Source organism: Microcaecilia unicolor, chromosome 7 (assembly GCF_901765095.1).
Source record: "Microcaecilia unicolor chromosome 7, aMicUni1.1, whole genome shotgun sequence".
NCBI lineage: Eukaryota > Metazoa > Chordata > Amphibia > Gymnophiona > Siphonopidae > Microcaecilia > Microcaecilia unicolor.
Genome location: NC_044037.1, coordinates 14,086,114 through 14,110,697, shown reverse-complemented (window position 1 = coordinate 14,110,697; position 24,584 = coordinate 14,086,114). Strand labels below are relative to the sequence as shown.

Genomic DNA, 24,584 nt, shown 5'->3' with positions numbered 1-24,584 from the left:
TGCATGGATTGTTGGCAACGTGTTTTTGTTTTTTCCTGGATACAGCATCCCACCCCCACTTAGGGTTACCATATGTCTGGATTTACCTGGACATGTCCTCTTTTTGAGGACATGTCCGGGCAACCTGGCGGGTTTTGCCAATCTGCCCGTTTGTCCAGAAATCCGGACAAACGGGCAGATTGCTAGCCTCCCCTCCCCTTACTTACTACTGCCCTGGTGGTCTAGTGACCTCTTCCGCCTTCGGGGCAGGAAAGAGCCCCCTCTTTCCTGCCTGGAGTGCTGCCTGCATGCATCCTTCCTGTTCATGATCTCGGCGCCGATTCAAAATGGCCGCCAAGAGTTGACGTGACCTCGCAGTAGTAAGGTAAGGGGAGGGAGTGACGGGGTGTGTGACAGGGGGAGGGGAAATGTGAAAGGAGGCGGAACGAGGGCGTGAAAGGAGGTGGGGTGGGGTGTGAAAGGGACGGGGTGTGAAATGGGGCGGGGCATGTGTCCTCCTTTTGGGGGGACAACATATAGTAACCCTACCCCCACCCCTCTTCTTGTGGCATATTTTTCAAGATTCTGTGGCAACAGCTGGTAAATTCTGGGGCAGATATTTTAAAAATCTGACCATTATATGATACTAGGAAAAAATGCCCGTTTCTGAGCGGAATGAAACGGGCGCTAGCAAGGGGCCCCCTCCCTCCGTCCCTCGAAGCTACTTGCCTTGTTCGCTGTGGGCCGTTTCGGCCGTCGAGTGTCATAGCTCCGCCCTCGACGTCATGACGTTTTGACGCGAGGGCGGTGCAGACACTCCAGGGCACACCGGATATCTCGGGCGCCTCAACTTCCGTGGAGGCTTCAGAACGTTGGGGTTGCCTTTTATATATATATAGATATTTTCATAAATTTGCATATATTGGCAAGTTTTTTTTACTTTGTTAAAAGGCATTTTCTGTGTGCCTGTTTACTTTATTTAGCCCTCTTTTAGAAGAAAAGGGATCTTAGTGATTGATGCTGGAAAGGGAACATGGAGATGAAAAACAGAGGAAGGAGAAAGGAGGAGGACGTATATTGAGAGATTTGCAGAAAAGATCCAGTAATGATTCACTCAGCTACCTTAAAGAGTTCTACATGGCCGAAAATACCTTGCTTACCTTCCAGAGTGATAAATGAAAACACCTTGCTTAAATCAGAAGGAGACAAAACTCCTTTTTATGTAACAGTAATCTGTAAATTTATTTATTCATTTATTTGCAGCATTTGTATCCCACATTTTCACACACACAAGCAGGCTCAGTGTGGCTTACAAGTCAAGAAGAAATAGGATCAAGGATACATGTGTAAAATAAGGAACAAAATAATAAGGAATAAAATGGTCCTTTGAGGCAATATAATGTAGAGTCTATTGAGTAGCATCAGTAGGGTAGGACTTACAAAACAGAAAGGTCTTTAAAGAGCACCTAAAGTCTTGATGATCATGCAGCGTTTTCACACAGTTCGGTAATGACGAGTAGGTGGTTTTGTATTAAAGACCAATGCAACTGGGATAATGAAGATTCATATAATTACGAGATGATCTGTTTCTGTTCCTCGCCGGAAGATAAAGTAAATCAATCATATAATCTGGGGCGTCACCATAGATTAATTAGAGCCCCAACCTAGGAATGCAGAGACTCACCTGCTCAGACATCACCAAGAAGTGCCAGGAAAAAAGTAACCAAACGATGTACTGCTGGTCACAAAGCTACCTTAACCTTCCAGGGTGCTATATGACCAAAAGCACGTTACACAGGGCTCCTTTTATTAAGGTGTGTTGAAAAATGGCCTGCGCTTATGTAGACGCCTATATTGGACACACGCAGGTCCATTTTTCAGCGCACTTGCAAAAAAGGGCCTTTTTGGGGGGGGGGGGGGCCGTGAAAATGGACATGCGACAAAATAAAAATTGGCGCACATCCATTTTGGGCCTGAGACCTTACTGCCACCCATTGACTTAGTAGTAAAGTCTCGCACATTAACCGAGCGGTAATTGCATGCCGATTACAATCTGGTTAGCAGCGCATGCAGTGGATGCATATAAAAAAATGAAATTACCTCTCAGACCATGCGGTAGCTGAGCAGTAGTTCCAAAGATTTCTATGGAACTTTGGTAGGCTAAGTGCTTTGAAAATATGCCTCATAGTCATCCATGCGGCTTAGTAAAAGGACCCCTTATCTTCTAGACTGAGATGTGACTGAAAGCATCTTGCTTAAACCAATCAGATGAGGATATATACTCCTTTTTTGTTTGTTTTTTTACAGTAATCTGTAAATTACCTCAAGAAGTGCCAGGGAAAAAAAAGTGATCGTTATTTGGGTGGACGGACAGGGGATGCATTTCTGGTCAAGGTGCTCTCCTGAGTGATTGTATATGTAAAAGAAAATGTTTGCATTTGTACTAATGAGGGCTTTTTGAACAGAGGATGAGTTATTTCAGTCTTCCAGCAGTTAGCAAAATAGCCCTCAGCAAGACTAGAACTAACTAGACTCAAGATAGAATTGAGGAGGCCTAACCTGGGTTTTTACGTCTAGTCTTGAAAATTCTCTGTGGAATGTGTTCTGCTTATCTTTCCGTGCCTAGCAGGTCAGTACACAAAAATTATTATTATTATTATTTGTTGCATTTGTATCCCACCTCTTTGCAGGCTCAATGTGGCTTACAATACATCATGAATAGTAGGAATACATGAGGAAAATAAGCTTTATCTTCATGCTACTTATTCCCTGCAACTCATTTCTTCTACCAAGAAGCTATTCAGTTTTATTTCATAAAATACTGGAATTTATTCCCTATTAAGCTTTGTCTAGAACAGGATTATTTAAAATTCCACAAACAGTTCTGTGGCTGTTCAATAAATGCCTAAATGTTAGATAGTTAATCTTGTTAGTCATAGGTTATTTTCATTTCTTATTGTGTGAAGAAAATCAATATTGTTTTATTTCTTGATTTGTGAACTGTTCTGAGCTATATGGTTTGATATGATATATAAAACCTGCTATGTTATGTTAGATTAATGTATGTTACATTGATTAATGCACATTAAAACATTTTTAACACAAATTATATAATTTTTTACTTTAAAAACAATCCTCAAAATTGGGAAAAAGTCCAAATGAACTGAAAACGGACCAGATTAATAGGATGTAATCGGGGATTTTCATTTCTTACTAGCAATGAGAAGTAACGGCCAGAACAGAAATTTTTATATTATTATTATTAGCATTTGTATAGCGCTACCAGATGAACGCAGCGCTGAACACCTGATACAAAGAAACAGTCCCTGCTCAAAAGAGCTTACAATTTATAGCAGGACGATGTGCAGGTGGCTCCTTGAATAGCATTCCATTAAGAAAAGGGAAAATAAAACGCAGGAGAGTCAGGCACCTGACCTCTGGCTACATTGAAAGCAAATTGCTCTAAAATACTCCTGTTAAACTTGTCACCAGGGACAGAAATTCCTTGATCATTAAGGCAGGGGCGTAGCCCAGGCCCACCCAGTCTCGGCTCAGGCCCACCCATTTGGTTGGCCTCCTCCAATCGGTGCATTGGGAGTGCACTGCACAGCCTTTTAGTCCTGCTTCGGTTCCTTTTAACTATGTATGTTGTTTATGTTGATGCAGTTACTGGGCAGAGAAATCCATCATCAAGTGCATTCTAAGGCATTATTTTGTAGTATCCCAAGAAACACTACTCATACCTATATACATAGTGCTAGTGCTCACTCATATTAGTTAATTCAGGTCTGGCTACGCTACTGCGTTAAGGGGTGAGCAAATGACCACCAACTCTAGTCTGTTGGCCCTGTATTGTGCATATGAAGTCGATATTCAGAGTGGCTTAACTGGCAGAGGAACCTGAGCAGTTATATCTGACCGCCAAAGTGTTTGCAGTTAGTGCTGGGACAGAGGCAGGGTAGAAACTGGAGTTTTACTAGTAATCATTCCTGTAGTGCTACTTCACTGTACACATTGTATGCAGGTACTTTCTCTGTCTCTAGAGGGCTCACAATCTAAGCTTTTGTACCTGGGGCAACGGAGGGTTAAGGGGTCCTTTTACTAAGGTGCGCCAATATAGGTGTGTGTTTTGGGCGCAGATCCATTTTTCAGCACGCCTGTAAAAAAAATAAAAGGCCTTTAAAAAAAATTTTTTGCTGAAAATGGACGTGCAGCAAAATAAAAATTAGCACGAGTCCATTTTGGGTCTGAGACCTTACCGCCAGCGGTAACCATCTACACATGTAGAATAACAATTACCGCCCGGTTTCCACCTCATGCAGGAAAATAAAAATTATTTTCCTGCGCACGTAGTGGACGAGCGTAAAAAAACAAAATTACCGCCCGGGCCTCACAGTAGCTGGACGGTAGCTCCAAATTGGCGCACGTGTAGGCGCCTACATGGCTTAGTAAAAGGGCACCTTTGTGTCTTGCTCAAGGTCACAAGGAGCTGCAAAGGGAATTGAACCTGGGTCACGAGGATCAAAGCCCGTTGCACTATTAGGCTACTCCTCCACTGGTGGTATTCAGAACTGATGCTTGCATAGCCAGGGCTTTTTTTGAGGGGGTACTTGGGGGTACTGAGTACCGGCACCTTTTCCACTGTCTGCTAAAATTGACCCATGGAACCCAATTTTTAATGATAGAGCTCACGTTCTACTCACCAATTCTGTCTAGTCATAGATTCTGTGACTGGTTGCAGGGGGCCTGGCTATGATAGGATGGGTCTCTCAGTGATCACCCCACTCCTGAAGGGTGGCCTAGCGTTTGAGTACCGGCACCTTTTTTGCTAGAAAAAACACACTGTGCATAGCTAACCCCAGTAGCTGGGGGAAAAGGCAAGTACTGGGTAGGGTTACCATTCGTCCGGATTTCCCCGGACATGTCCTCTTTTTGAGGGCATGTCCGGGGCGTCCGGCGGATTTTGCCTGCACCCACGTTTGTCCGGATTTCTGGACAAACGTGGGTGCGGGCAGGCGCGTGCGTGTGGGCGGGCGATCGGCGCCGCGGGTCTGGTCTCCCGTCCCCTCCCCTTCCTTACCGTGTTCCCTGGTGGTCTAGTGACGTCTTCAGGGCAGGAAAGAGCCCCCTCTTTCCTGCCCGGAGCGCTGCCTCCCCTGTCTATCATCCTCCTCGGTCTGGCTGGGGATTCAAAATGGCCGCCGAGAGTTGAACTCTCGCGAGGCCGCTTCAACTCTCGGTGGCCATTTTGAATCCCCAGCCAGACCGAGGAGGATGCAGCAGGCAGTGCTCCGGGCAGGAAAGAGGGGGCTCTTTCCTGCCCCGAAGAGAAGACGCTACTAGACCACCAGGGCTAGATAGTAAGTGAGGGGGGGGTATGTGAGAGAGGGGGAGGGGACTATGTGACGGGGGGGGGCGGGGAATAGGGGCGGAATGAGGACCCGAAGGGGGTGTGGTGGGGGCGGGGCATGAGGCGTGGCAGGGGCGGGCTAGGGGGCGTGACATGTGTCCTCTTTTTCAGAGGACACAAAATGGTAACCCTAGTACTGGGCAGACTTCTACAGTCTGTGCCCTGATTATGGCTAAACAGCTCTGGATGGGCTGGAGTGGGCTTCGATGGCACCTCTCATAGTTGGGGAATAAGACCAGTGCCGGACACGCTTCTATGGTCTGTGCCCTGAAAATAGCAAGGACAGATCAAGTATGCATATGTTATATTGCATCATATCCTATCCTATGAGTTTATCTTTTTGGGCAGACTGGATGGACCGTGCAGGTCTTTATCTGCTGTCATATATAACTAGATGTGGAGGACCCCATAAAAAGCTATGCCCAGTTAGCTGTGTGAGTATGGTACTGAATATCGGCCATATACCCAAGGAGGTTTGATAACAAGAGACGGCATGAGCCTATTTGGCCCATTATGTGGGCTGAAGCCAGTAGGCAGAGCTTGTCGCCCTATCAGTTTCATTGTTTTGGGTGTACCTAGAGGGCGGTGGCTGCATTGGGGAGAATTAAAACCACCTTGGGTGGAGTGGGTGGAGACTGGCTTCAGCCTTGTGACATTATGCCATCTCCTGTTATCAAACCTCCTTGGCCATACCCAAATAGCTTCCAGGCACTGCCAAAGACCCAGATATTCAATACTGATGCCTGGAAAGGGCCCAGCCCTGAATACCTGGGTCTAAATTAACCAGCGGCAGTGGAGGAATATTGACTGGATGGTGTTTGCCTCTAACACCTTTTCTGTTGCACAACCTCTTGTTTGCATGTGGCTTCCAGAAATTCCTCAGGAAATAAGTCTGAATTGTAAAACTGTTCACTGGGTTTTGCATCTGTGCTCATATACTTTTCCCTCACCCTCCCTTTTTTATTCTTCTAACTGAATGAAAGGGAAGGGATTTTGGATTTAGTTCGTGCCTTTTTTTTTAGTTGTAGCTGAACGCTAGTTATATTCAGGTACAGTATTTTCCTATCTCCAGAGGACAATTCTATAAATTGGTGCCCACATATTGGCATCTGATGCAGTGCATTTCGCACCAATTCAATAATAGCATCTGAGCATCTGGATTTCATTATAGAATACTAGTAAAAAAAAAAAAGGCACTAGCAAGGTTATCCTTCCTCGCTCTCTCCCTCTGTCCCTTCCAAGTTCCACGGCCCCCTTTCCTCCCCTCCGATTTCCTTTCCAGGCCATCCTCCCTCCCCTCTCCCACTCCCCTGCAACTCACCACTTTGTCCATAAGTTTCCAGGTGTTCTCTACAGGCTGGGGGTGCTGTTTTCTTTTTTTTTTTTTTTTTTTTACAGGTGGTGCATTCCCCCCCCCCCCCCCCTCTGAGTTCCAGCCCCCCCTCCCTCTCCTTCCCTCCCCCGAGTTCCAGTCCCCCCTCCCCCGTTCCAGACCCCCCGCCCCATCTCCAATATCGCCACCCCCCTCTCAGTCTCACAGACCTGTCCTTGCGATGCCTCCACTCGTGGCCCTCCCCTATACTGGCCCCGCCCATCCCCCTACATGCCCGTCGCCCTCCCTCCAAAATCGCCAACCCCCCTCTGCTACCCTCCCCTCCCCCCCTCTTACCGGGGTCCCGGCGGCAGCAGTGAAGAGCGAGCAGGCTTGGCGAGTCTGCTGCCTTCCCTTCTCTTTGCTCTCAGCTCTGACTCTGGGCGGGACCAGAGGCAGAGCGAAGAGAAGGGAAGGTGTAAATGGACACAAGTAAACGTTGCAAGCTGCACGTGTATCTTATAGTATTCTATAAATATTCGCTGCCGGAGGATGTGGTAACAGTTCTTAGCATATCTATGTTTATAAACGTTTGGACAAGTTCCAGGAGGAAACGTTCATAGTCTGTTATTGAGATGGTAGCGTGGAATGTTGCTCCTCTTTGGGATTCCAGAACGTTGCTGCTCTTTGGGATTCAGGAATGCTGCTGCTCTTTGGGATTCTGGAATGTTGGTACTATTTGGGTTTCTGCCAGGTACTTGTGACCTGGGTTGGCCACTGTTGAAAGGATACTGGGCTAGACGGACCATTGATGTGACCCAGTATGGCTATTCTTATGTTCCTCTATGTGCGAGAGAGACGTGCCCATGTGTACGCCTTCCCCTCACAGATGTGTGCAATGCCACTTATTTTTGCTCTTATAGATTAGTGCTTAGGGCATGTGTGCATGTAAAAGGCAATTAAGGCCTAGCACATAGCTATAGAATTGCCCTTTAAGTTTGTACTTGAAGCGGTGGAGGTTAAAATGACTTGCCGAAGATCATAATGAGCTGCAGTGAGACTTGAAACTCTGGTTTCCCTGGTTCTCAGCCTGCTGTTTTAACCATTCGGCCAGTGGTTCCCAAACCTGGTCCTGGAGGCACCCTAGCCAGTCAGGTTTTCAGGATATCCACAATGAATATTCATGAGAGAGATTTGCATGCAGCGCTTGCAGATCTCTCTCATGAATATTCATTGTAGGTGTCCTGAAAACCTGACTGGCTAGGGTGCCTCCAGGACCAGGTTTAGGAACCACTGCATTAGGCTATTCCTGCACACAGGGAGTACGTGGCCATCTGTGTGCATCAATCTTTGCCCCTCCACATGTACAAAAAAAACAAAACAAAATAAGCAAATAGAAAATAAACACTTCTGTCCAGCCAAGATCTTTCTCCCTTACCTGCTTCATTCTAATAACTAAGGCAGGACTCCAAAAAAAATCATCACAGATATTGTCTGAAGTGGCAAATGATTTCTATCTTCTTTCTGAAGTTTACGAAATATATAATGAGAGTAATGAAAAGGGAGGACATCTGATGGCTTTAGTCTTGTTTCCTTGGCACAGTGGCCACAATCTGTTCACTGTCAAACACTCCAACTGGAAGGTCACAATTAGTGCTTAATAAGCATGCCTGGCCGGCACAGCACCTCTTTTTTTGTGTTGGTGTTGAGTAGGAGGATTCGTAATGATCTGGCAAGCAGCCCTTAAAATTGTATGGTCTCTGCTGCCTGTGCTTTCTCACATACAGTCAGTTCAGATCATCACATCGGTGGTCACTAGAACCTCTCTCTCTCAGCCCACCAGCCTGTGATAACTTACTAGATTTTTATTCCCATGAAACTTGTGCTTGTGAAAGAAATTTAAAGGGAAAGCAGTACCTTTTCCTCCAGAAAATATTTAGTTTGGTCTTTCTTCAAAAGAGATCAAAATGTTTCTGGCAGCGTTGGTCCTAAGGCTGCTGTAATTTTTTCATGATAGGGACAATGTCTGACCTGTAATGTCAGAAATGGAATGCTATGAAGGAAGACCCACCCCTAGCAACTGCAGGCAGCACCACCCTATGGATAAATTGATCCACCGCTCAGACTCTTGTCATTAGATAATATATCAGAGCTTTATTTACCCAGGGCACAAGTAAGAATCAGTGCATCAATGGAAAACAAAAAAAAAAGTACATACCAAAGCGCGTACTTGAATGTAATGTGTATGAGCTGGCAGAGAAGGGTAAGTGGAGAGAAAGACAATGCAAAAGGATCATAGGGAGGAATCCTAATGCAGTATCATTTTTTTTTTTTTTTACATTTGTACCCCGCACTTTCCCACTCATGGCAGGCTCAATGCGGCTTACATGGGGCAATGGAGGGTTAAGTGACTTGCCCAGAGTCACAAGGAGCTGCCTGTGCCTGAAGTGGGAATCGAACTCAGTTCCTCAGTTCCCCAGGACCAAAGTCCACCACCCCAACCACTAGGCCACTCCTCCACTTTGATATTTCTCTCTTGGTTTAGTACCATTTCTTTAATTATTTTAGGGGCCTGTCACTTTTACATTTATTAAAAACAGAAACTCTCCTTTTTCTCTCTGTCCATCAGTTGGTTTCCAATTTGCTTGCCCTACAAACAGCAGCCAAAAACTAGTTGAAGCTTCCTCATGAGAGATGCTGACAACTAAGGCATCTTGAGTACACTGATAGCATTTCAGCTGCACAAACAAAGATTATTAAAAAGCATGTTCAAGGATACCAGATATTCCCACTGGTGAGTGACAAGAGGTTGGAGGGAGCTTAAGGTGGATGTTCTGGCTTGAAGCCTGAAAGAATCCTTTCAATGTACTATAGGACAGAAAGAGAGATGATGTCTTCAATCTTAAAGTAATTGTGAATTTCAAATCTATGTGTTTCTTTGGGAAAGGAAAGGTGGGGAAATACACTAATTCATTAGCAGCAGAATCTTGAGCCTGCTGGAATTCTTTGCTTGTTCTGATGGGCCGGGATTAATACTTGTCATGGGATCTGTTTATCAGAGAGGCGGTGATCTAGATAAGCAGACCTTTTGGGCTACTTGGAGGGGCATAATCGAATGGGGCCGGCCATCTATATGGCTGGCCCCGTAAAGTGGTGCCCCAACTGTATTATCGAAACAAGATGGCTGGCCATCTTTCGTTTTGATAATATGGTCGGAGCTGGCCAAATTTGGGCCGGCTTTAGAGATGGCCGGCATTGGTTTTCAGCGATAATGGAAACTAATGGCAGCCACCTCAAACCTGGCCAAATGCAAGCCATTTGGTCATGGGAGGAGCCAGCATTTGTAGTGCACTGGTCCCCCTCTCATGCCAGGACACCAACCGGGCACCCTAGGGGGTACTGCAATGGACTTCAAAAATTGCTTCAAGGTGCATACCTCCCTTACCTTGTGTGCTGAGCTCCCCAAATCCCTCACCAAAACCCACTCCCCACAACTGTAAACCACTACCATAGCCCTTAGGGATGAAGGGGGGCACCTACATGTGGGTACAGTGGGTTTTTGGGGGGGTTGGAGGGCTCCCATTTACCACCACAAGTGTAACAGGTAGGGGGGGATGGGCCTGGGTCCACCTGCCTGAAGTGCACTGCACCCACTAAAACGTGCTCCAGGGACCTGCATACTGCTGTCATGGAGTTGGGTATGACATTTGAGGCTGGCATAGAGGTTGGCAAAAAACTTATTTTTAATTTTTTTTTGGGTGGGAGGGGGTTGGTGACCACTGGGGGAGTAAGGGGAGGTGATTCCCGATTCCCTCCGGTGGTCATCTGGTCAGTTGGGGCACTTTTTGGAGGCTTGGTCCTAAAAATAAATGGACCAAGTGAAGCCGGCCAAGTGCACATTAGAGCCGGCCTTCTTTTTTCCATTATTGGCCGAAGCCAGCCATCTTGTAACCACGCCCCTGTCCCGCCTTCCGTACCCTGCCGAAACGCCCCCTTTAACTTTGGCCGGCCCTGCGATGGAAAACAGTTGGAGCTGGCCAAAATCGGCTTTCGATTATACCGATTTGGCCGGGTTTAGGAGATGACCGGCCATCTCCCGATTTGTGTCGGAAGATGGCCGTCCATCTCCTTCGAAAATAAGCAGGATAGTGTCAGAGTGGTGGTAATCCTTTAACACATATTACAAGTGAATTTAGCCACATTAAGTTTATGTACTGCACGTTAATTTTATTTATTTATTGGAATTTGGATCATGAGCATATTTTAGCGTTCCAATTCGAGGCTGGAATTTTCACTTTAACTCTCATAGCTTTAGGAAAGCTGATCTTGTGCTTATATTTTCTGTTTCTATTTCCTTATACGCATTGCTGTAGTACTTCACATTGTCTCATCTTGTAGCATGTTAGTAATTCCAGCTACTTCCCTTTCTGTATGGCTTTTTTTTTTAATTTATGAAATTTCAAATATTATAACTAAGAAGAAAATATGAACATCTATCAGCAAGAAGAAATTTCTTACAAAGTAATAAAGTAACCCTCTATCAAGTCCACAATACAAAGGAACAGAGTAATCATATGAGAGAAAATAGCTAATATAAACTTAAATAAGCAAAAGGAAATCTACTGGGGACAGGGCCACCAGAGATACAAAGCTGGACCTGGGGCAAACAATATTCAGGGCTCTGTTGCCAGTGCTGCTCCCCTCCCCCCCACTGCCAGTGCTGCCCTCCTCCCACAGCAGCGAGAGAAAGTGCTCTGCTGGCTGTAGGCAGGGTTGCCAGGTGGAAAATATTTTTCCAGCCTAAAGGAGCCCAAAATCCAGCCCAAAACCCGCCCAAACTCAAACCCCGCCCCTGACACCCCCGCCCCCGCCGTCATCAACCCCGCCCCCGCCGTCATCAACCCCGCCCCCGCCATCATCGGCCCCGCCTTCCCCGTCACTAACCCCGCCTCCCACGTCTCTAACCCCGCCTCCCACGTCACTAACCCCGCCTCCCATGTCACTAACCCCGCCTCCCACGTCACTAACCCCGCCCAAAAACGTCACTAACCCCGCCCACCGCGGCCGAAAAAGCCACCTAAAAAAACCGCCCGAAGCACAAAAACCAGCCCAAAAAACCGCAACCCGCCGCGGGCAAAAATTTCCCGCGGCGGGTCGCAGAAAACCGCCCAATTGGGCGGTAAAACCGCCCACCTGGCAACACTGGCTGTAGGTTCTTCTTCCTGCCCTGTCCAGCCTCCTGTGACATAACTTCCTGTTTCCGCATAGGCAGGACGTGACAGTAAGAAGGACCTGTGGCCAGCAGAGCAGTCTCTTGATCGCCGGCACTGGGTCCTCCTTGGAGGCTGGATCTGGGAACCCCCCCCCCCCCCCCTCCCTTGGCCCTGACTGGGGAACTGATCCAGTTTACTTTACTAGAAACATCATGTAGGAGAAGGCAGGCGGGCAATTATAGATGAGAGAGTTATAGGGGTTTTGGAGATGATTTAAAAAAAAAGTCAATTGGTAAGGTTCAAAAAGCCCATATTTAATATTATCATACCAAACCAAATATTTATAGGGAAACTTTAAATAAAAACTAGTCCCCAGCTGCAAAACAGTGTTGTCAAGTCTGTGTGCTCTAGCCACATCAGAAAACACCCATACTTTAATGCCACAATATAAATTCTGATTGTGAGAAAATATCTTGTCAATAGCAAGCTTCTATCTGTTGTTTCCTTAAAAGTTACAGTCAAGGTTCCCACCTGACTCTGAACTTTGACCTTTCATTAGAGACAGTTAACTCATCCAATTTATCCGATATATCCAACAATGATTCTTTATTTTCTCTAGCTTCAGAACTCCCAATAGATGATGGAAAAAAAATAAACACAAGACACTGACAGAGGGAAGGGAAAGGGAAATGGGACTTGATATGCAGCCTTTTTGTGGTTTTTGCAACTACATTCAAAGCGGTTTACATTGTATATATAGGTACTTATTTGTAGCTGGGGCTATGGAGGGTTAAGTGACTTGCCCAGAATCACAAGGAGCTATATTGGGAATTGAACCCAGTTCTCCAGGATCAAAGTCCGCTGCACTAACCACTAGGCTAATCCTCCACTTAAGCTTCAAAATATATTTCATATTTTGGATCAAAGAGTCTGCAGGAGATAAATCAGACCATTCTGGAAAATTTATAAATCTTAAACTTTTTGCTCTTAAAAAATTCTCCAATTGTTCCAACTTTCTATTAATAAGCAAATGATCTTTCAGTAAAGCAAAATCTATAGATTCCAGTTTATTCAATTTCAAATGAAGATCTTGAATTTTTTTTTTCCTGATCAGATGAATCAAATGAGAAGCAGGTTTGATTTGTAAGCTGTGTTACCTGATCAGAATGTACTTGAAATTTTTTGGACAAAGGTTTATTTCAAATCATGCCACAATGTTTTCAGTGTAATTACCTTATGGTTTCTGAGAATGTATGTTCAGTGATGGCAGTGACTTTTCCACCAAACCTGATGCCATGTTCCCAGGAAAGCTGATTCCCTAGAAATGCTGAACCCGGGAATTGGCTTCAACTCACTTGTTGTCATTGCTCCTCCACCATCATTCTCCAACAGGTCTGCAACCCTTTTTCCAAAGCCGTTTGCAAAAAATTGCCCGGGTAAGGAGGGTGTCTTCTCTCTTCAGGGTTGAATGTTATATCCAAGGCTAAGGGAGAATTTGGGGCTCCCTTCCCAGAGGTACCCAGCAGCCTGTTCTCCAAAACATAGGATTTCAATGTAATGATCCAGTGGACCGATAACTGGAGCAAAGCCAGTAGGCTCACAGTTGAATGGGTCAAACCTTTCCTCTCTTCCCCCATCAGAAGGTAGGGAATTGAAGAAAATCGAAAACCTCACAAAGCAAAGTCAGAGCTCAGGAAACCACCTACCACCATCTTGTTCTGCTCCCCATCCCCTAGAAGCACATTTTTCTCTCCTCTGGCTTTAGCTTCTCTAAGATTCTGAGGAATTTTGAGGGTTTCGTCAGTCATCCATTTTGTCCATTTTTGCTTTTTTGACCTTTTGCAGGGACTTTGTACTTCTAGTACAACTTCCTTGATGTCTCACCATAATGTTTCTATTACTCTGTTATTAGTATCCAATGTGGTGAATTGATTTTGCAGGTTGTCTTTAAATTCCAATGCTATATTTTCTAGATATACTTTGCTATGTTCATAACTGGCTTTTCAGCTTTTGCTTGAGTTTTCCTACTAGTAGCTGGTGATCTGTACCATAGTCGGCTCCAGGTTTTGTCTTTGTTGGTTTTATTGAGCATTTCCATTGCTGACTTCCACAGATATAATCAGTTTGATTTGCACACAAACCATTAGGTGAAGTCCATGTGTACAGTAGTTGCTTGAGTTTTGGGAAGAAGATGTTTGATAGGAACAGATTGTTGGTTTTGCAGAATTCTATCAAATGTTCTTCATCTTTGTTCCTATTATTGGGCCCATTTTTTTAGAACCACTTGGCCAACCTTTGTGTTCCAGCTCAGGAATATTGGTATACCTTGTTTGCATGTTCTGTCAATTTCAGCTTGTACTTGTTCTTAAAACTGATCAGCTTTATCCTCCTGCACCAATCACCCACATGTCCTATTAATAGGTGACATAAACTTGCACCTAGATAAACAAAATGACACAAACACAAGCACACTAATGAACTTCATAAACCAATGGAACTTTAGAACAGCATAAGGAGTCTCATTCCATGCAAAAGGACACCAGTTAGACATACTAGCCCACAGATTCTCAACGAGTAGCAACCACGTATTCACAAACCACACATGGGAAGAGGTACCATGGTCAGACCACAGCAAGCTCACTTTCACACTACAATGGAAAGAAAATAGCATGAAAAATAGAGCCAAGAACCCCACTCATATTCACAACCAGAGGTAACGTAGACAACCATACATTCTGGAAAACAACAACACTGAATGAACTCAACTACATACTACCCAAGGATAAACCATTCATGAGAAACTAGGACAAAACAAGTGAAAACACAATTAACAAAACAGCACCACTGAAAACAAAAGCAAAAATCGCAAAACAACCGTGTCCCTGGTTTAATGACAAACTACTGAAGAAACTCTGTAGGAAACTCAAAAGAGCATGGGCCAAAAACAAAACAGATGCAAACAAAACCATATAGAGAAAAGCCATAAGAACAGCATAAAGAAAGCGAAAGCAGAACACTACAGTACATATACGAACCTCGACCAGACCAATACAAAAAAAATATTCAAACTCATGAACAAACTACTGAAAACCCAGAACATATTGGTGACAACTGAAACACCACCAACTGCAGATGAGCTTGCACAATACTTCAAAAACAAAACAACAAACACAAGATCAAACCTTGCAAAAACACAAATAAACGTCTCAGACTACCTACAGGACTGCGAAACACACAACCACACCGCAGCAGACAGAATATGGACCATGTTCAAACCACCCCAACTAGACACAGTAAAGACAGTATTAACAAAATACGTGCATGCATACTGCCTACATGACAAATGCCCCAACTACGTGATGAAAAACCCACCAGACTGGTTCATCGAGTACCTCACCAAACACAAAGCATTTTATTTATCTAGTTCATCATATTTGTCTAATCTCATTATTCCTTATACACCGACTCAGACACTTCGGTCATTGACAGACAACAGACTTGGTAATTCCATCTCCATCTAAAGTTAGATGGGAATCAACGCGAACATCTGCATTTTTCTTCTTAGCCCCTACACTCTGGAATTGTCTTCCTAAAGAGCTTAGGCTTGAAGATTCCTATACTCACTTTCGTAAAATTTTTAAAACGCATTTTTTTCGAGATTCATTTGAAAATAATGTCTAATATAAAGACAAGAGAAGGATGGGATTACGATCATAGCTTGTTACATTTGTATGAAGGATGTTTGTTTTTGTTGTGCTTTCCTATCACAAATGGATTTCAGAATATGTTTATTTACTGTTTTTTAATGTTATATTTTAATGTTATATCATATTGTAAACCGTTCTGATTTACTTCTGTAACAAGTGACGGTCTAGTAAATGAATAAACGATAAACCAGCAAGATCAGCGATATCACAAATTACAGACCAGTAGCCTCAATACCACTATTGACCAAAATGATGGAAGGTCTAGTAACACAGCAACTAACGGAATACTTGACAAAATTCTCAGTTCTTCATTAAACCCAATCAGGTTTCAGACCACAACACAGCACTGAAACAGTCATAACCACCCTGATAACAAAATTCAGAAGCATAATATGCCAAGGACAAAACATATTACTACTACAATTCGACATGTCAAGTGCATTCGACCTAGTAGATCACACCACACTAATGACACTGCTCGACAAGAAAGGAATCAGTGGTGCAGTAGCAACATGGTTCAATGGCTTCATAAAGACCAGATTCTACACTGTAAAGATGTCCAACCAAACCAGCCTCATGGATCTCAGAGTGCGGGGTACCACAGGGATCACCAATACTGTTCAATGTAATGATGGCACCATTCGGAAAAAAACTGGAATTAATGAGTTTCAACCCATTTATATATGCAAATGATGTCACCATCTTCATATTTTTCCAAAACAATATCACACAAACATACAGGACAAAATAAAAAAAGGATTGGACCTCATGGATGGATAGACAATAACATTTTTGGAATGGCACCTGAATATATGTTTAACATGATTGAACTATCCTCAAGAAATGCCAGCCCAGAAAACAGAAACTACCTACTCCTATATCTACCCAACCACAAAAACACCATCTACAAAACTATCTACACAACAGGATTTAGCTACCTGGGTTCCAAATGGTGGAACTCGATACCAAAAACCATAAGAACGTTACAAATCTCTTCCAATTCAGAAAAGAAATGAAAACCTACCTTTTCAAAAAATTCTACATCTATTCACAAAGATATTGTCACCTTCCTTTCAAATCTAGCTATTGGGAGGCAGGGCTGGTGGTTGGGAGGCGGGGATAGTGCTGGGCAGACTTATACGGTCTGTGACCTGAAGAGCACAGGTACAAATCAAAGTAGGGTATACACAAAAAGTAGCACATATGAGTTATCTTGTTGTTCAGACTGGATGGATCATGCAGGTCTTTTTCTGCCGTCATCTACTATGTTACTATGTATATGAATAAATAAAACCAAAACTCTACAATTGAACAAAAAGCTACCACTCCAAATCTGTCTCTTCAAAACTGTGAATAATCACACAGACTATAGATTCCCTCTCCACATTCCACAACACTATTGTAACTCTACCAAAATGTAAATTGTAAGCCACTTCGAACCGAAACTTGTTTTTGGATAATAGTGGGATACAAGAATGCATAAATAAATTAATTAAAACTCTTTTTAAAAATCAATATTACATTGGCTACCCTCCAATCTTCCAGTACCATACTTGATTTTAAAGATAAATTACATATTACTAGCAATAGCTCGGCAACCTGTGCATGCTATTTGCAAACTTCCAAAGAATTCATGTATGAATTCTTTTTTTTTTTTTTTTTTTTTGGGGGGGGGGGGGGGGGGGTGGTGTTCAATGCAGTCACACACTGAATAGATCAATGTGTCATTTATGGCTTGTGTAAGTTGAAAGCTATGTAATTGGAATTTTAAACTTGAACCAGATTTTATTTTTACCATTGCAAATAATATATTTCTATCCAGAGGAATGAATGTACTCTGCATTAACTCTAAGCAGGTGTTCATCTATAAGAGCAAACCTACTCTGGCTAGCCCTAAATTGGGGTCTGCTTGCAGAAGAGGCTGGTGTTCTGTCTCCAAGCAATTTAGGAAAATGCAGGCTAGGAGAATCTGCACCAATCCTTATTCAAAACCCAGCAGCCCTGCCACCCCAGGTCCTAGATTAGTCCCAAGGGCTTCAGTGCTCCTAGCAACTTGGAGGTGATGCCAGGTCAAGATGAACCCATAGAAAACCCAGAAGTCCTTGTAGCAAAACGTGGCGTGTATATTAATTATTTGTGCCTAGGAGATATGAAGCATTGTGGATTGGTAATTGGATAATTTGACCCTATCCTGGACCTTGCACTGTGATTTATTGTAGCAGATTCTTATTAATTATTTAAACCCCATGCATGCTACCCCTGTGTTAAGACTTCAGCTTTTTTTATGTTAATCCTGCAAGTGTAAGCCATGTTATAAATTATATCGCTACTAAGTGCACATGTAAATAAAGAAGATTGGAGCTCTGCTAGAGAATGTCGGCTTATATTTGCAGGGGCACCCAACCTGACAGCATCCCTCTGAACTACTCATTGAGTGAATATTTAGCACAAAAATGGAACATGATGGAACAAGGTATTATAGTTCTGGAGTAAGGTATCTTCAAAAGATAATGGCAAAATGTTGAAGGTAGAATATCTTGACAGAGAAGTTGTAGTAAATTCTGAAGTAGCTTAACTGTGCATAAATAAAGAACATAAGAATAACCGTACTGAGTCAGACCTATCTATGGTCCATCCAGTCTAGTACCCAGCCTCCAACAGTGGCTAATCCTGGTCATAAGTACCTTGCAGAAACACAATTCGTAGCAACATTCCATGCAACCAATCCTGGAGCAAGCAGTGGCTTCCCCCATGTCACCTCAATAACAGTCTGTGAATTTTTCCTCCAGGAACTTCTTCAAAACTTTTTAAAACCCAGATACGCAAACTGCTGTCACATCCTCCAGCAATGAGTTCCAGAGCTTAACTATTCTTTGAGTAAAAAAAATATTTCCTCCTATTTGTCTTAAAATTATTTCCATGTATTTTCATTGAGTGTCCCCTGGTCTTTGTACTTTTTGAAAGAGTGAAAAATCGATTCACTTTTACCCATTCTACAGTACTCAGGGTTTTATAGACCTCAACCATATTCCCCTCCCCCCCCCCCCCCCCCCCCCCCCCAGCCATAGCTTCTTTAGCCTTTCCTCATATGGGAGCAGTTCCATCCCCTTTATCATTTTGGTCACTCTTCTTTGAACCTTTTCTAATTCTTCTAGATCTTTTTTGAGATATAGTGACCAGAATTGAATGCAATACTCAAGGTAAGGTCGCACCATGGAGCAATGTAGAGGCATTATAATATTCTCAGTCTTATTTTGCACCCCTTTCCAATAATTCCTTTCATTCTGTTTGCTTTTTTGGGCACCGCCACATACCAGGCAGAAGATTTCAGCATATTGTCTACAAAGGAGATTTTCTAATACATATTAAATTAAAACAGGGAATGCTGCTGACCTATTGTCTTCCTCCAAGCTATCGAAAGTGTGTTTTCAAATTTGCCTGTTAGCATGGATGTCCAGCAATTAGCAGGACAGTTCCAGTCGTACAACTAACTAACCAAAAGCTAACTGGTCACATTTTGTCTGGCCAGAAATAGCTGAACTTTCAGGTGTAAACCTAACCAGTTAGATACAGCAGAAAATTCAGATTAAATCCCCAGGCTGTCTTTTCTGTGCACCAGCTGATTTAAAATTAAAACAGTAAGGGGTCCTTTTACAAAGGCGCACTGAAAAATGGCATGCAGTAGTGTAGACACGTGTTTTATTTTTCAGCGCTGTGTAAAAAGTGGGAGTACGACCAAGGATACCAGAAACTGGAAGATGTTCTTAAATAAAAACTTTATTGAAGGTTTGAAGACTTGGTCGTACTCCCACTTTTTACACATTACTGTTTCTACCGTGGGGTGCTCGAGTTTTCCGCTCACTGGCGGATCTTCTCTCTTATTTTTCAGCGCACCTGCAAAAAATGCCTTTTTTTAAAATTTTTGCTGAAAATGGATGCGCATCAAAAATGAAATTTACCGCAAGGGCCATGCGGTAGCTGGGCAAGTTGGGCGCATGTAAGCGTTTATGCATTTTAGTAAAAAGGCCCCTAAATAGAGGTATTTTACTTTTTAAAATAGTGCTCTGGAATAGCACCGTATACACCCACTTCTTAGTGTTTCACCCAGGGCTTTTTTTTGAGGGGTACTGAGTACCGGCACCTTTTCCATTGTCTGCTAAAATTGACCCATGGTCCCCAAGTTTTAATGAAAGAGCTCCAGCTCTACACACCAATTCTGCCTTGTCATAGATTCTGTGACTGGTTGCAGGGGGCCTGGCTATTGTGGGGTGGGTCCCTCAGTGATTACCCCAACCCTGAAGGGTGGCCTAGCATTTGAGTACCGGCACCTTTTCCATTGTCTGCTAAAATTGACCCATGGATCCCAAGTTTTAATGAAAGAGCTTAGGCTCTACACAATAATTCTGCCTTATCATAGGTTCTGTTACTGGTTGCAGGGGGCCTGGCTATTGTGGGGTGGGTCCCTCAGTGATCACTCGCACCCCTGAAGGGTGGCCGGCCATTTGAGTACCGGCACCATTTTCGCTAGAAAATATGCACTGGTTTCACCTCACTATCTTTGAGTTAGCTGCACTGAAATGCTGCTTTATTAGTGGAAGAAAAGGATTTGACAGTCTGTACCAAGGATAAATTCTCTTAAGATAGTCTCACTTTTATAAACAAATGTCTTTATCCTGACTTTAAATATACTTTGTATTATTATTTTGTTTTACACAATGATCTTTGTAAAATAGAGTTTTGTCCTTCTGAAGAAGTAAAGGAAAATCAGAAAATGAATGCGGAAAACATGAGGGGGGGGGGAGGCAAACCTTGAGTTAGAAGATTAAAAGGGCAGATTTAATGAATGCTGCATTTTGAAAATACAAAGAAATCATGCTGCCATAGTAGTCTTGTGATAACGTGCTTGTTATTTTTTTATCTTGCTGTTTAATGGCACAGCATGCCCAAAAGCAGGGAAAGGAATCATTTGTGACCATCTCTGGGAAAAGACGACTAAAGTAGCAGATCCAAAATGTTGAGAGTGGACGATTTTTCATGTCATGGGCCCAGCATTCTGTCCACGACAGTGGTCAATCCAGACCAAGGGCACCTGGCAAGCTTCACAAACATACAAACATTCTATACATGTTATTCCCGGAATTGTGGATTTTTCCCAAGTCCATTTAGTAGTGGTTTATGGACTTGTCCTTTAGGAAACCGTCTAACCCCTTTTTAAACTCTGTCAAGCTAACCGCCTTCACCACGTTCTCTGGCAACGAATTCCAGAGTTTAATTATGCATTGGGTGAAGAAAATGTTTCTCTGATTTGTTTTAAATTTACTACATTGTAGTTTCATCGCATGCCCCCTAGTCCTAGTATTTTTGGAAAGCGTGAACAAACGCTTCACATCCACCCATTCCACTCCACTCATTATTTTATATACCTCTATCATGTCTCCCTTCAGCCATCTCTTCTCCAAGCTGAAAAGCCCTAGCCTCCTTAGTCTTTCTTCATAGGGAAGTCGTCCCATCCCTGCTATCATTTTAGTCGACCTTCGCTGCACCTTTTCCAATTCTACTATATCTTTCTTGAGATGCGGCGACCAGAATTGAACACAATACTCAAGGTGCGGTCGCACCATGGAGTGATATAACGGCATTATGATAGGGTTTGGACTAGAGAGTTGCACGGGGACAGAAATCTTACCCATCCCCGCCCGTCCCCAATGGAATCTTACCCATCCCCACCCATTCCCGCAAAAATTTAACCCGTCCCCACCTGTCCCCGCAAGAATTTAACCCATCCCCACCCATCCCCGTAAGAATTTAATGGTACATAAAAGAAAATTCCAGTCAGCTCCCTCAGTCTCTCTCTGGATTTGAGCCACAGCACTGTGGGCAAGGAAGGAACGGAAGTTGGAACACTCTGGTGCGCACATGTAAGACTTGTCTCCGATTCACTTGCACTGTGTGCTGAGAGGTCGCCACATGCATGTGCCAGTAGGTCAGGTGACATCTGATTCTCGTGCCTGTGTCAGAGCTGAGGTCTGTGCACCAGTCTGGTAGCAAAGAGGATTAATAGTAACATAGTAAGTGACAGCAAATAGACCTGAACGGTCCATCCACTCTGCCAATAGTCAGACTCATGATCAATTCATCATTAAATCAACGAGTGTGATATTATATACTTGATTATGGTCTTTTTTCGTGTTTCTGGAACAAAGACCACAGAAGTCTATCTGGCCCTATCCTTATGTTCCAACTACTGGAGTTGCCGTTGAAGCCCAGTCCAGTCTATTCATCTTCTCATTTGTGGGACACAGACCGTAAAAGTCTGTCCAGCACTGTCCTCATGTTCCAGCCACTGAAATTGGTGTCTAAGCCCTTTCCAGCCCATCCTAAACCAGATTGCCATGTAAGAGACACAGACCGTACAAGTCTGCCAGGTATCAGCCCTAGTTCATCACAGCCAGAGTCGCCATCTAAGCGTCACTTGACACATCCACACACATGCAGCCATTTAAGGTTAGCTTTTATATAACTTCCATTTTCTAATTAGAGATCCTCTGTGTTCATCCCACGCCTTTTTGAATTCCGTCATCATTTGTGACTCTACCACCTCCTTAATGGAAGACTTTCCACATTTGTGCTGTTAAAGCAAGGAAGAAGAAGAGGAGGAGAAGACAGCACTCAAAGAAATTGGTATTCGGTAGATGAGAGGCTGGTGCAGGTGCAGCTTACACTTCTACGAGAAGACTGCAGAACTGCTTCCATCCCCGCGGGAACCCCGCAGAGCTGCTTCCATCCCCGTGGGAACCCCGCAGGAACTGCCTCCATCCCCATGGGAATCCCGCGGGTTCCGCGGGATTCCCGCGAACCCCTTTCCTGTGCAGCTCTCTAGTTTGGACTGTGTACTGTAAATTGTTCTAACATAATTCACTACAACTTTTTTGTTGCTGTTTCTTGTGACTTTAGTCACCTTTTCCCAGCGATGGTCACATTTGTTAGGACAGAATCAAACTAATTTTGAAGGTCTCACATTAAGTATGGGAACCTGACTGCAAAGCAGTGGACCTTTATTACTAATGTTCTTCTGTACGAGGGTCTGGGTAGCAAACGTCGATGAAAATTAGGAAAACCTTCCAGCTTAAGGCTTTGATAAGAAGAACAGCCTTTCAAATGGCACCTGCCACATATTTAGTCTGCTGGATTTTGTACTACACTAATGGACTTGGAAAATAGCAACATAATTCACCTGTAGCAGATGTTCTCCGCGGACAGCAGGAAATATGTTTTCACATGTGGGTGATGTCATCCACGGAGCCCAGTACGGACCTGGACAACTCTTGGAGAATTTCCTTCAAGCGGACGGATCGTTGTTGTCCTATGAGGAATTCGAAAGGAGATGCGTGGGAGGGCCGCTGACAAGGCTGGCCTACTTACAGCTGGCGCATTACCCCAGTCTGCGCTCACATTGGCGTTTGGGGGGGAAGGTTTGGGACTTCCTAAGGGGAGATGCAGTGGGGCAAACATCCATATCTTGGTTTCATAAGGCACTAGGAGAATTCAAACCTAAAATGGATATTGGTGAAGTAGTGAGGAGATGGGAGCAAGAGATGGGGGGGACAATAGCAGAAAGGAAGGTGTTGGCTGCGCTCACAGAGCTAACAGGGATAGTACATAGTGCAGAACTGCAGGAGTGCCACTTTCGAACAATACATAGGGCATATTTCTCGGGCAAGCAAGCATGGCATGCAGGGGTGGCGGGGGCAGAGAGATGCCTAAAGTGTGGAATGGGCATGCCCTCATTGGCACATGGGATGTGGCAGTGTCGACCCATTTGGAGGTTCTGGACAGCTCTCGCCCGGTTTGTTTCGGGGATTTTGGGTTATAGGATACAGCTCACATTTGAACGGATAATGTTTAGCTCATCACTGGTGTGGGCGGTAGGGACGAGGGAAGAGCTGTTCCTAAGTAAATCCTGTATTCTGGAGAAAAAATGTATATTGAATCATTAGCTGATGGACTTACCGCCCTCATACTGGTTTTGGAGGAATAAACTGCATATGCTTATGCTTTGGGAGGCAAAAGGTGCTCGATATACACCAAAACGGAGGCAACAATTTATTAAAACATGGAAGGCATATTTAAATGTTATAGCTCCTAAAGTTAGAAGCCAGGTGTTGAATGAATTGGGATGACTGTGGAATGAATGAAGGGGGTGGGGGGAGGTAGTGTTAAAGGGGCACGGGAGGGGGGAGGAGATTGCGATGGAGTATCACTAGATATATTATAAGTAGTGATAATAGAGAACTCAAGTTGTGGTCTCATGATTCCTTACATGATGCTAAGGGAGAGAGTGAGGACAGGCGGAGACACAGAGCAAGCTGATAGCAGAACCTCGTATAAGCAGGTATTTGTGAGCTGCTCATTTTCTCCTATTGGCCATTTCTCTTTATTATCATGAATGTACTGCTGTCTAGGCAAAGGGGTGGAATGGAGGGGAAGATAGGGATGGAGTAAGGGGATAATATTGTTAAAAGTTTGAGGGTTGTAGTCATCATTCGGCAATTGCTGTGTTTGTATAGGATACCTACTGTTAAAGCGTGCACTGTTAGAGATGATTGTTTTGATTACCTGTACATCACTTGGTTGAAAAAACAATTGGAACCTGAAGGGGCTTTCAGAGTCCAGGCTCCTGGGGGAACGTAGCAACAGGGCCGATTCAATGTTATAATGGGGGATATAATGGAGGGAGCATAGTTGGGGGATAGGGATAAATGACATATATAGCTGAAAAGTATTGGTGATGACTATATGCACAGGAATGTAATTAGTTGTACCTGATATAACTATCTCTGATGATTTTCAGTGTGTCTGTTATATTGGAGTGTCATCAATAAAAAATTGTTGAAACTAAACTGATGTTAGTTATGGCAAACTCTAAAATGCCACCTAAAATACTAAACTAGACTCTAAAATAC

The 24,584-nt window shown here is 43.7% G+C and overlaps 1 protein-coding gene across 1 annotated transcript in view; it reads left to right on the top strand.

Annotated features, from left to right (window-relative positions):
- NEXMIF (neurite extension and migration factor) overlaps positions 1-24,584 on the top strand; it is a 360,879-nt gene that overhangs the window by 321,020 nt on the left and 15,275 nt on the right.